Source organism: Zalophus californianus, chromosome 17, assembly GCF_009762305.2.
Source record: "Zalophus californianus isolate mZalCal1 chromosome 17, mZalCal1.pri.v2, whole genome shotgun sequence".
NCBI classification, from domain to species: domain Eukaryota; kingdom Metazoa; phylum Chordata; class Mammalia; order Carnivora; family Otariidae; genus Zalophus; species Zalophus californianus.
The window spans coordinates 33,383,533-33,396,958 of NC_045611.1; the positions used below are offsets into that span (position 1 = coordinate 33,383,533).

Below are 13,426 nucleotides of genomic sequence, written 5' to 3' on the forward strand. Positions count from 1 at the left end.
CCATTCCCAGGTCATGAGCTACCCCAAAGGGATATCAACTATCAGTATAAATGTCTGCATTTTTACTTTTGTCTGAGGTACAAGCCTGAGTAAAGTTGTATCACAGTCCATTGGGTGAAGTAGCCCAAGGCAAATGTACTGCCTCATTGACATCAAATAGAGTTGCAATATCATGCCCAGCACAATATTTAGCATTTTCATCCTTTAAATAAGACCCATCAGGGGGCACCTGGCTAGCTCACTCAGTGGAGCATGCAACTCTCGATCCTGGGGTTGTAAGTTTGAGCCCCCGTGTTGGGTGTAGGGATTACTTTAAAAAAAAATCTGAAAAAAAGACCCATCAGTAAGCCATGAAAAATCTGCAGCTAGAGGAGTTTTCTATAAATTGTCAGGGGGGAGGCAAAAGGTGATCATTCAGCATTAAGCAGGCATGAGGGGTCTCATCTGTGGAGGCCAGGAGTAGAATAGCAGGGTGAAGGTTATTGTTGCAAGAAGAGTTATAGGAGGAACAGTTAGTGGGAAGATGTCATAGGAGGTGAGGTGACTGTCCCCAAAGTGTTGAGTGATGAGAATTCAGGAGGGCTTCTGCTGCAGGTGGCACAAGGATGGTTAAGAAGATCCCATGGCAATTTCTTCAGTCACCTTAACTAATAGGGCAGTGGCAGGAATGATTCTAAGGCAAGGGGGATGTCCCTGAGCCCCAGGGTCCAGTTGTTGCCTATAATGCCATATGGATTGATGATGGTCCCTGCGTTTTGGGGTGAGCACTCCAAGGGCATGTCCTTCCCTCTCACATAAAAAAAAGGAAATAGGAGCTGATAGGATGGCCAAGGGCAGGGGGCTTTATTTAGACTTTTCTTTAAAGTCCCAAAAGTTGTGTCATCCCAATCTTTCTAAATAATAGGGTCAAGGTTTGTTGTTTCTTCTCTTTTCTCTCTCTTTTTTTTTTAGGTTTGTTGTTTCTTAGTAAAGCGCATAGAAGTTGAGCCGTAAGACAAGTTTGGAATCCAGTTTTGAGAGAAGCCAGCTAGTCCAAGAGAACCTCATAATTAACGCTTAGTTTTAGGCTTAAGGAAGTTCAGGATGCTTTGAAATCTACCTGGTTCCAAATGTAACCCTTGTTCTGAGATCAGGTGCCCTAAGTATCAAACTTGAGCTTGAGCAAACTGCAATGTTCCTTTGGAGACTTTATGTGCTTTTAAGGCCAAACATTTTTTTATATTTTATTTTTTAAAGATTTGTTATTTGAGAGAGAGAGAGAGAGAGCATGAGCAGGGGGAGGGGCAGAGGGAGAGGGAGAGAAGCAGACTCCCCGATGAATGTGGAGCCCTGTGCAGGGCTCGAACCCAGGACCCTGAGATCATGACCTGAGCTGAAATCAAGAGTTGGATGCTTAACCAACTGAGTCACACAGGCACCATAAGGCCGAAAGTTTAACAGGTGGACTGTCTTCCTGTGAAGAGGTTTGAAAAGTGGAGCAGAGAAGCAGTCTATGCATTGTACAAGGTAGATGCTGCAGAAGACTCTATATCATGCAAATCAGCTTGTAAGATTTGTGAAAAATAAGAACTCTCTGAAACCCTGAGCCATCACTGTGCAGATGTATTGCTGTTCTTCCCAGGTGAAAGCAAAAAGAGATTGACTATACTTATCGACTGGAATACTAAAAAATGCCCTGTGTTGATCAATGACAGCAAAAATTTCACTTTCAGTGGCAATGGATATCAGTAGCAGATGGGGCTTAGGAACAATGAGGTGCCAAGGGATAACAATGTTATTTATTACTCGGAAGGCCTGGAGAAAACTTCATTCTCAGTCATTGGGTTTTCTCACGGGTAAAATTGGGGTATTACAGGGGTGAGTGCAGGGGATAATGAGGCCCTGAATCTTGTAATCCTCTCTTATGGGCTTAATACCTCGAAGGGGTTCTTGATTTATAGAGTACTGACTAGTTCTGGGAAGAGGTTTTGAGTGATCTATGGGAGATGCACTGTGGATTCTACCAGTATCAGTTGAAGATTTTGCCCATAAATAGGATGGTAGCTTATCCAGTAAGGACACATGATGAGTGTCCCCCACTCACATATAGTGCTGTCAGAGATAGAGCAAATAAAAGATGTTGAAGTGTCCTTTAATTCACCCAGTTGGCTATTTTGATTACTACTGTCAATTTCTAGAATTATTTATCCCTTTTGGGAGAAAGAAATTCCAGCATAATATTTTTCTAAGAAATCTCTGTCCCATAAAAATAGGGGGAGAGGAACTAAGGAGAAAAGGGTGGGTATCTTAAGAGGCCTAAACAAAAGGGAATGGGATCAGAAATAGGAACCTGTTGAGGTTTATTAGAGATCCCCACTATTGGAACTATTTTAGTACTCTGAGCCAGGGCCTGCTTTATATCAGTGGCGTGAAGCACTGACTGTGTAGCTCTCGTGTCAATAAGGACAGAGAGAGATTCATTCCTAATCTGGAGAGTTTTTTCTCAAAGCTGAGTAGGAGGGAGGATTGGGAAGATCCTCAATAGTTCTTCTGAACCCCATCATTGGGAATTAGGAGGCCATTGGAAAGGCTGGCTGGAGGGCTGAAGGTGCCGTAAGTTTGTAACAATCCTTTTTCCAATGTTCTGGCTCTTTGCAATAACAGCAGAGACCATGAGGTTTTTGGTTTTGTTTAGGGGACTCCATTTGTCAGAGTTCAAAATCAAGAATTTTAGTGGTCTTTCTTTTTTTTTTTTTAAGATTTTATTTATTTGACAGAGAGCGAGCGAGCAAGAGCAGGAACACAAGCAGGGGGAGTGGGAGAGGGAGAAGCAGGCTTCCTGCCGAGCAGGGAGCCCGATGTGGGGCTCAATCCCAGGACCCTGGGACCATGACCTGAGCTGAAGGCAGACGCTTAACAACTGAGCCACCCAGGCGCCCAATTTTAGTGGTCTTTCTTTTAGGTGACTCACCTAGCATGCGAGTGAGCTGCTTTGCCAAATTGACTCAGTCTGGAGCAGACACAGTTTCCCATTTAATCTTTGTTCTTTATTATTATTTTTTAAAGTTTTATTTATTGTTTTGAGACAGAGAGAGCACAAGCAAGAGGAGGGAGAGGGAGAAGCGGACTCCCTGCTGAGCAGGGAGCCCAATGCGGCGTTCAATCCCAGGACCCTGGGATCATGACCTGAGCCTAAGGCAGACACTTAACCGATTGAGCCACCCAGGCGCCCCCATCCTTGTCCTTTAAAAGAGAAATTTCCTGGTTCAGCCCATTAATAAATATGGAGTTAAAGGCTACCCAAGTGGATTCAACATCTGAAGGAAGACCAGAATTTTCTTTGAAAACAATCTGAAGTATAATAGTCATAAACAGGTTCCTCAGATTTTTGTGTGCAAGCTTGAATTTTGTTCTAGTCAACAGGCTTAGAGAAAGCTACTGCAGTTGCTTGGTGGAAGTTTTCAGCATGTGTTTTTAGTTTTTTTACCAAAAGTTAGGGGTTTGTTTTTCTAAATCCTGTTCAGCATGCTCCCATGGGCAAATTTCATCCAATGTTTGGCTTGGCTGTCACTAACTAGCATGTGGGCTAAGTGATATAAATCTGAGAAACCAGGTTGGTAAGTTTGAATAACCATGTTAAATTCTTCAGCAAATCTATAGGGGTCCTTAGTAACATTAGGAAACTCTTTCTATGGCTCACATCCAGCTTTAATCCAGGGAACATAAGAAATTGGGATTTATTTGGTCCCCCAGAAAACTTTTTGTCTTTTTCTAATTGTTTGCCTCACTTAATCTAGAAATTGTATTTTGCAGAGAGGTGATTTTAGATTCCTGATAATGTTAGGAAGCTTCAAAATACCAATCAAAACAGGCATCCCATCCAGCTTTGACAACTTTAAAACCAGGGCTGTCCAATTCAGTTTTGAGAAAAGTAAGTCTGGGGAGACTGAAGTTTCCCTATAAGGGGCATTGGTGTTTGAAATTATTTTTGGTTAAGTTGGTCCATTTAGTTAGAAAATAGTTTCTATTTATTTATTTATTTATTTCATTAGTTTTGTTTTTTTTTTAAGATTTTATTTATTTGAGAGAGAGAGACAGAATGAGTGGTGGGGAGGGGCAGAGGGGGAGAGAGAGAGAAGCAGAGTCCCTGCTGAGCAGGAAGCCTGATGCAGGACTCGATCCCAGGACCCGGAGATCATGACCTGAGCTGAAGGCAGATGCTGAACCAACTGAGCCACCTAGGCACCCCATATTTATTTATTTATTTTTAAAGTTGATTTATTTTTAAGTGATCTCTATACCCATTGTGGGGCTTGAACTCACAACCACAAGATCAAGAGTCACACACTCTCCCGCCTGACCCAACCAGGCACTCCAAGGGACCACAGTTTTTTTTTTTTTAAGATTTTATTTATTTATTTCACAGAGAGACACAGAGAGAGAGGGAACACAAGCAGGGGGAATGGGAGAGGGAGAAGCAGGCTTCCTGCCGAGCAGGGAGCCCGACGCAGGGCTTGATCCCAGGACCCTGGGATCACGACCCGAGCCGAAGGCAGACGCTTAATGACTGAGTCACCCAGGCGCCCTGGGACTACAGTTTTTATTTTTAGTTTTAGTTTTTATTTAGTTTTTAAAGATTTTATTTATTTGAGAGAGAGAGCACACGCGCATGAGCAGGGAGGAGGGGCAGAAGGAGAGGGAGAAGCAGGCTCCCAGCTGAGCAGGGAGCCTGATGTGGGGCTCGAGCCCAGGACCCGGAGATCATGACCTGAGCTGAAGGCAGATGCTGAACCAACTGAGCCACCCAGGCGCCCCCAAAATTTTATTTATTTACTTGAGAAAGTGAGAGAGAGCATGAATGGGGGCTGAGGGGAGGTAGAGGGACAAGCAGACTCCCCACTGAGCAGGATACCCAACTCAGGGCTCCATCCCAGGACCCTGGGATCATGACCCAAGCTGAAGGCAGATGCCCAACTGACCGAGCCACCTAGGCGCCCCATTTTAACTATTTTTAAGTGTATGATTCTGGTGCATTAAGTACATTCACATAGTTGTGTAACCATCACCACCATCATCTCCAGAATACTTTTCATCTTGCAAAACTAAAACTGTACCCATTAAACACTAACTTCCCCTCCCTCCAGTTCCTGCTGACCACGATTCTACTTTCTGTCTCCATGATTTTGACTTTAAGTACCTCATGTCAGTGGAATCAAGTAGTATTTTGCCCTTCTGTGAATGACTGATTTCACTTAACATTTGGTCCTCCAGGTGCATCCACATTGTCATGGATGTGTCAGAATGTGTCAGAATTTCCTTCCCTTTGAAGGCTGAATAATATTCCTCTGTATGTATCTATCACATTTTATTATCCATTCATTACCTTTTGACAATTGGGCTGCCATCTGAAGATTCTCAGAATCCTCTAGAAGCCAACAGTATGAGAAGAAAAACAGCTACTCCAGGGCCATCAGACCAAGTAGATGAAATGAAGAGTACTTTCCAAATTCTGAATCAAACTCCCAGCTTGTCTTTCCGGTTTTGCTTTTCAAATCTTCTTAGGCTTATTCTAGTCATGCTGCTCTTCATTCTCTGCCCATTTACTATAACATGAAGATGGAAAGAACTGCTTTTATGTTAACCTTTTTTTTATGTTTATCTTTTTTTCCTGGGTATGACATTATAGCTGGTTACAAATGGCTCATTCAATATCCAGTCTTTAGAGAAAACTGATCACTATGCATATTTCCATTTTGCTCTGTATGCTGGTCACTTTCCAATATTCCCCATTTCCTAGCCAAAACAGGAAAACACCTTTTCAGAGACAAAAACATGGGGGAATATGACTTTTTTGAAAGTCGATACAGTCATAGAGCTAAGGAACACCAGCCTAATTCATGTTATGTTGTGGTTTGCAGAAAAGAAAAATGTATTTGGGGAAATGGGACCCAACTTTAAGACCCAAGGTTGGCACTAAGAGTGCAAGAGAAGTTATATTTAGGTTTCCCTGCCAGAAGGAAAGTTTACTTATTTCATTTTTAAATTTTTTTTAAAAGATTTTATTTATTTGAGAAAGTGAGAGAGAGAGGGCATGAGCAAGGGGAGGGCCAGAGGGAGAGGGAGAAACGGGCTCCCGATGTGGGACTTGATCCCAGGACCCTGGGATCATGACCTGAGCCGAAGGCAGACACTTAACTGACTGAGCCACCCAGGTGCCCCCAGAAGGAAAGTTTAATTGACAATGATCAGCCAATCCATGTGGCCTGCCTCTCCTCATCCCTATTCTTTCTTTAGCTCAGAAGAAGGAACTCCTTATTTTCTTTTTTTTTTTAAGATTTTTTTAAATTTATTTATTTGAGACAGAGGGAATGAGAGAGAGAGAGAGAGCACATGAGAGGGGGGAGGGTCAGAGGGAGAAGCAGACTCTCCGCCGAGCAGGGAGCCTGATGCGGGACTCGAGCCAGGGGACTCCTGGATCATGACCTGAGCCGAAGGCAGTCGCCCAACCAACTGAGCCACCCAGGCGCCCGGAACTCCTTATTTTCTAAATAATCCAAATGTGGAGGATTTTTTTTTTAAAGATTTTATTTTTTGAGTAATCTCTACACCAAGCATGGGGCTTGAACTCACAATCCCAGAATTAAGAGTCACATGTTCTATTCCCTGAGCCAACCAGGTGCCCTCAAATGTGGAAGATTTAAGTTGGTCACATTCTTTGATATTCCTTACATCAAGAGATGGGGTCTGTTCCCCTTTCCTTGAGTCTGTGTGCTCTTTGCTATTGCTTTGACCTGTAGAATACAGCAAAAATGATGCTGTGCTCAGTAAGATAAGGCTATAAACCAATAAATAATTGTTTGGTTTAGGAATTTGTTCAAACCTATTTTTCTGGACAGTTTGCAGGATGGGCTCTCACACTGGGAATTCCATCGGGGCTGCTCATCCGGGAAAACAAGTTGCCTATCAAACAGCAGTCTTACTTATCGAGACTTGCTTTAAAACCCTTGCTTTGCTGTGTTCACTAATCCTAAAATTTATGTCAAGACATTTGCCCAATCCCAAACAATCCGTTTTTAAAAATAATTGAAAATTTATAATTTATTTAGTACATAAATATCAAGGAAATTACATTTAACATTTCTTTAAAACTAGGAGAATGGGGTGACTGGGTGGCTCAGTCAGTTATGTGTCTGCCTTTGGCTCAGGTCATGATCCCAGTGTCTTGGGATCGAGTCCCATATCGGGCTCCCTGCTCAGCGGAGAGTCTGCTTCTCCCTCTCCCTCTGGCCCCCCCTTCCCATTCGTGCTTTTTCTCTCTCTCTGAAATAAATAAATAAAAATAAAAATAATTAAATTAGGAGGATGTTTTTCATTAAAGCTATATTATCATGGGGTGCCTGGGTGGCTCATTTGGTTGGGCGACCAACTCAGTCTCAGCTCAGGTCTTGATCTCAGGGTTGTGAGTTTGAGCCACACCTTGAGCTCTGCGTGGAACTTACTTTAAAAAAAAAAAAAAAGGCAAGGCGCCTGGGTGGCTCAGTTGGTTAAGCATCTGCCTTCGGCTCAGGTCATCATCCCAGGGTCCTGGCATCCAGCCCCATATCGGGCTCCTTGCTCAGCGGGGAGCCTGCTTCTCCCTCTCACTCTGCCTGCCGCTCCCCGTGCTTGTGCTCTCTCTCAGATAAATAAATAATTTTTTTAGAAAAAGGATATATTACTAAAGAGGAAGTTCTATAGCCTTGACTCAGTCATTGATAGCTGATAAACTAAAGGAAATAAAAATACCCTTCTAAAATTCAATCTTTCCACCTGCTTTGTAACAGCTTTCTTGCCTATTAGAGTCTCATGGATTCCCAATCACTTCTTGCCTTGAAAGACCTGCTTGAACTACCCAAGCCCAAACCCCAACCCTATACATTTCCTTTCCTTGTCCCCCCATTCTGAGATACTACTGAGATTGTCAAGGTAGCATTCTCCATTATGGCAGCAAGTCCAACAAAGTTAGTTGTGCTTGGTTTTCTAGTTGTCTTTTGAGGAGCTGCCAATCTACAAGGTAAGTACTGCTCTGTGAAACTTGAGATTTAGTTTTACGGGGGGTGTGTGTGTAGGTGTACTGGAAAGGGATGTAAAATGTGTTGCATCTGTGGGCGGGGATAACAAAGTTGGAAAGCCACTCGTTTGTTGTCCTCCTCTTCTACAATGTAAGCTGATGGGCACAGGAATTTTGTCTTCTCTGCTTTATCCCCAGTGAGCAGTTTCTGGCACACACTTAATTGTTTTGTTTTGTTTTGTTTTTTGGAGCACACATAATTGTTAAATGTATAAGTGAGTGAAAGAACAACTGTGTGATTTAAAACATGAAAGGCAAAGGAAAGGCGAGGGAGGGAGGGAAGGTCGGGCAAGGAGGGACGTGTGAGGAAAAGGAACAAGGCCGGAACAGTCTAGAAGTCTGAGCGTGGGCCTGCGCGTGGGCCTGCGCCTCCCAGCCCCCAGGGGCGCTGTGGGCACCCCCGCGCGGTGTGGTGGGTGGGGCCTGCTGGGGGCGGGGCCTGCTGGGGGCGGGGCCGCGGGCGCGCAGGGCAAGGCGGGAGAGCAAAAGCGCGGGACGCTGCGTGAGGGAACCTGAGAAGAACGCGGTGGTCAGGCCACGTAAGTGTCCCGCCAAGGGCAGGGGGCGCCCGGTCCTGCCTCACTGCAGTCCCTTTGCCTCTAACCACCTCCCGGCTGGAGAGCTCGGGGAGGCTGAGGCAGGCCGGTGCCTCAGAACCTGTGTTCTGGCTCCTTGGGGGGAGGGGGCCTCAGTTTCCCCAGTTGAGAAGTGGGCAAGGGGGCTGGACGCGTTACCTGGGGATGAACCGGGAAGCCCCAGCAGCCTCTCCTGCCTCCTTTACAGCCTCCCTGCCCATCCTCTTGCCTTCCCGCCTTGGCGTGCCCTCGTCACCAGCAGGTCGGTGCCCCGTGCATCAGCTCTGCCCCGGCCTCCCTTTACCTCCTTGGGAGAACTCTTGCTAATGTGCTGTCGCTGTCTCCAGTTCATTCTTTCCTCCAATATTTACCGAGGCAGCGGATTTGGTGATTACACCAGGCTTCTGGAGTCAGACCCGTGTGTGAATCTGGGACCACTGATGAGCTGTGTGTCCCTGGGCAAGTTCCCTTACCTCTCTGTGCCCACTTCCTCATCCCCAAAATGGGGTAATGATAGAACTTACCTTATAGGATCTTTTGATGGTTAAATGAATTAATATGGATAAAGGTTTGGAACAGATATATTCTCCTATTGCACCATTTCCAAAGTGCCTCCGCTTCCCTATTACCACACAGTTGTAATTTTGCTTCAGTGATTATTTAATAACTGTTTTGACTGCGTGATGTTTGATTAATAAGTTATTCCCAGGAGGGCAACACAGTCCTCTTATCTGCTCGCCCTGTATTCCCTGCACCAAGCTCAATGCCTGAGTGCAGGGAGTCTGAGGCCAGGGTTGGCTAGGCTGGGAGTACAGGGGTGATCAAGAGGGTTGTGCCCTCTGTCTGAAAGAGGCATTTGAGCAGGTATGGCATGGGTGGGCCTTCTTTGGGAGTTCAGTGACTGGGAAAAAAATGAGTTAAGTTCAATATTACTCTTAAAGGAAGGGTGCCTGGCTGGCTCAGTGGGAGGAGCCCGAGACTCTTGACCTTGGGGGTCCTGAGTTTGAGCCCCACTTTGTGTGTAGAGATTGCTTAAGTAAATAAACTAAAAAAAATACGACTTCTGAAGAAACTGAATCTTGAAAGCTCCAAACTGAGATATATGGTTTTATTTTGCTTTTGGTCATCTTTGTATTTCAGCTTTGTCCCAGTCCCAGGGGCGGGGGGGGCAAGAGGCTACCTATTTTGCAAGGTAAATGCCTCCTGCCATGGCTCTGCCATAATGGAGGAGTGAGAGCAGACAAGAGGCTACCTGCAAATCAGTGTTGGCTTTCTAACTCTGCCCTTAGTTAAGTGTTGAGAATACTATTGCATTTGGGTGGGTAACTGCTAGTTTCTAGGATGAGGTTTTATTTTGCTAGTTCCCATGACAGGCTGAACTGTGGGGTGACCCTATTCCCAAGCCCGTGGTGGAAAACTTTATTTCCTCCTTACACATTTGTAAATTGACAACTAAAGTATTTTTTTTTAAAGATTTTATTTATTTATTTGAGAGAGAGAGTGAGAGAGAGAGAGAGAGAGAGCACATGAGAGGGGGTAGGGTCAGAGGGAGAAGCAGACTCCCCGCCGAGCAGGGAGCCTGATGCGGGACTCGATCCCGGGACTCCAGGATCATGACCTGAGCCGAAGGCAGTCGCTTAACCAACTGAGCCACCCAGGCGCCCCAAGGTTTTTTTTTAGATAGCACAAGCTGGAGGGGAGGGGCAGAGGTCAAGGGAGAGAAAATCTTTTTTTTGAAGATTTTATTTGTTTATTTGAGAGAGAGAGAGAGCACAAGTGGGGTGAAGGGCAGGGGGAGAAGCAGACTCCCCACTGAGCAGAGAGCCCGACGTGGGACTCGATCCTGGAATTCTGGGATCATGACCTGAGCCGAAGGCAGATGCTTAACTGACTGAGCCACCCATGCACCCCTGAGAGAGAGAATCTTGAACAGGCTCCATGCTTAGCATGGAGCCTGACATGGGGCTTGATATCATGACCCTAAAATCATGACCAGAGCTGAAATCTAGAGTCAGGCACTTAACTGAGCCACCCAGGTGTCCCCCAATTTGTCAGTTTTTTAATGCTTGTGCTTTTGGTGTCATATCCAAGAAATTTTTCTCTAACCCAAGGTTGTAAATATTTACTGTGTTTTCTTCTTTTTTTTTAAGATTTTATTTATTTATTTGAGAGAGAGAGAATGAGAGACAGAGAGCACGAGAGGGAAGAGGGTCAGAGGGAGAAGCAAACCCCCCGCTGAGCAGGGAGCCCGACGTGGGACTCGATCCTGGGACTCCAGGATCATGACCTAAGCCGAAGGCAGTCACTTAACCAACTGAGCCACCCAGGCGCCCTTACTGTGTTTTCTTCTAAGAGGTTTATACTTTTTCATCTTTCATTTAGGTCTGTGATCCATTTTTAGTTGATTATTGGTTATGGTGTAATCAAACATACCCATCTCTATGTCGAACATTCCACTCTTCTAGGATGGACAATGCTTAGAGCCATACTGTAATTGGATGGAATAAGGCTCTGTTCCCTTCAGTATCTCTTGTTGAAATTGTTTGCATTGTTCTGCTTTCTCCACTTACTTTAATCTCATTCTTAAGTTTTTACACTGGGGTAATCCACTGGATCAAGTGAGATTCTGAACAAACTAGCTTCTTGATTTTTACATGTTTGAGGGTAGTCTGCAAGCTTAATTGTATATTCAGCATTTTACCTCTGCAATCACCAAAATGGTTACCATCAGTCTTTGCACTTTTTTTTTTCCTGCACTATCGTTTTTAGACATTATTTATAGGCTTTGTGGCTCTTACTCAGAGCCGTGTTACTCCCAGAGAGCTGGGGTTGGGCCCCCGGGACCCCACTATGGCTTGCTTCTCAAACTTAGGGATGCCTAAGAATCAGTTGAAGACCCTGTTACAGTGTAGATTCCCAGGATCCATCCCTGTTGGTTTTTGAAGTCTTGGGTCCAGGGAGATGCACGTTTAACTACGCAGCTCAGATGACTCCTGCTGTTGGTGTGGGAACTACTTTAAGAATCTTGCACCAGCAAATTGCTGGTACCAGTTACCTGAGAAGCTTTGCAGCCTGCTAAGCCTAGCTACACCCAGCACCCATGGCTGGTTGTGTTTGGCTGGAGTCAGGGTGCCTGTAGATAAAGCCAGTGTGCGTACAACTGCAGGTCTGGGTACACACACCGGTCTCTTAGGATGGTCCCCATTACAGCCCTAGTGTCCAGCTTACTGCCTGCCTGATACAGAGCAGGCGCTCCTCTGTTAGCTGCTAGTTGGTGTTGAATGAATGAACGAATGTATATTTGCTTTACACGCCCATAGCACATTTGAAGTGGTGAATAAGCAGCATAGACTATAGGCTTATACCAAAGGAAAGTAGGGGAAAAAATGCAAAAGGCAGACAGAAACTTTAAAAGTCATAGATGTTTTGGACCATGTATTAGTTTTCCATTTCTGCCATGTCGGTTGGTCTTTCTTTTGTGCAGTGGGATAGGGTGATTGAGCAAGAGGAGAGGAGAAGGAGGTTACGGGCCTTTCCTCAGCCTGTTAGATCAAGTGCAGGTGGGAAAGAGTACTTATGGAAGCAGGGGGCCTGAAATTATTTTCAGAGTATCCATCATGCTCATGCTCACGATCCCCGCAGAATGTCTTCCTATCCCCAGGTCCATGTACCCAGTTTGAAGACTGCTATTTAAGATTCATCTCTAGTGTTGGCAAGCTTGGGGAGAAATTGAATCCCTCATGTATTGCTGGTGAAAATGTAAAATAGTACAGCGTATGTGGCAAACAGTTTGGCAGTTCCTCAAAAAGTTAAGCATAATTACCATATCACCCAGCAATTCCACTCCTAAATGTGTACCCAAGAGAATTGAATATGTGTTCACACAAAAATCTGTTACACAAATGTTCATAGCGGCCTTGTTTATAATGGCCCAAAAGTGGAAACAACCCAAATGACCATCAACTGGTGAATGGATGAACAAGTGGTATATCCATACAGTGGAATAGTATTTAGCCATGAAAAGGAGCAAATACCGATGCATGCATCTCACAACATCCCAAAGCATGCTAAATGAAAGAAGCCAGACATAAAAGAGGACATTCCATTTATATCAGATGTCTGAAATACATATTCCAAAGAGACTGGAAGTACATGATTGGTTGCCAGAGGCTGGGAGGATGAGAGCATAGAGTGTGACTGCTGCTGGAATTTCTTTTGTTGGAGGGGGAGTGATGAGAATGTCCTGGAATTACATAAGTGGTGATGGTTACACAACTTTGTGAATGTACTAAAAAACACCATAAAATTTAACTTTGAAAGGGTGAATTTTATGGTGCGTGAATTATATCATTTAAAATAATGGAGGTGCGCCTGGGTGGCACAGTCATTTGAGCAGCTGACTCTTAATCTCAGGGTTGTGGGATCAAGCCCCACGTCAAGATCCATGCTCCACGTGGAGTCCACTTGAGATTCTTTCTCCGTCCCTCCCACCCACTGTGCTTGTGCATGCGCGTGTGCTCTCTCTCAAATAAATAAATCTTTAAAAAAAATAATGGAGAAGTTCCTTATTTTGGTGCTTCTTTTTCCTCCTTATTTTAATGCTTTATTTGTTCTCCCTTTTAGTCATAGACATCTCAGCATCTTTTCAGATGTAGGCAGTGCACAAATGGATTCATTAAGGAAAAGAAAACTATCCTTGCTGGCCCCAAATCTGGCCTTGGACAGTGTGTTTTGTGGTGGTTTGCCTTTGTCATGTCTCCTT

The 13,426-nt window shown here is 44.6% G+C and overlaps 1 protein-coding gene across 1 annotated transcript in view; it reads left to right on the plus strand.

Annotated features, from left to right (window-relative positions):
• The first annotated feature begins 8,579 nt into the window (after positions 1-8,579).
• Positions 8,580-13,426, plus strand: part of LOC113936589 (nuclear receptor coactivator 5-like) — a 38,880-nt gene continuing 34,033 nt past the window's right edge. Inside the window, exon 1 of the mRNA XM_027619984.2 lies at positions 8,580-8,628. The gene's annotated coding sequence lies outside the window, so the exon portion shown is untranslated. The remainder of the gene's footprint in view (positions 8,629-13,426) is intronic.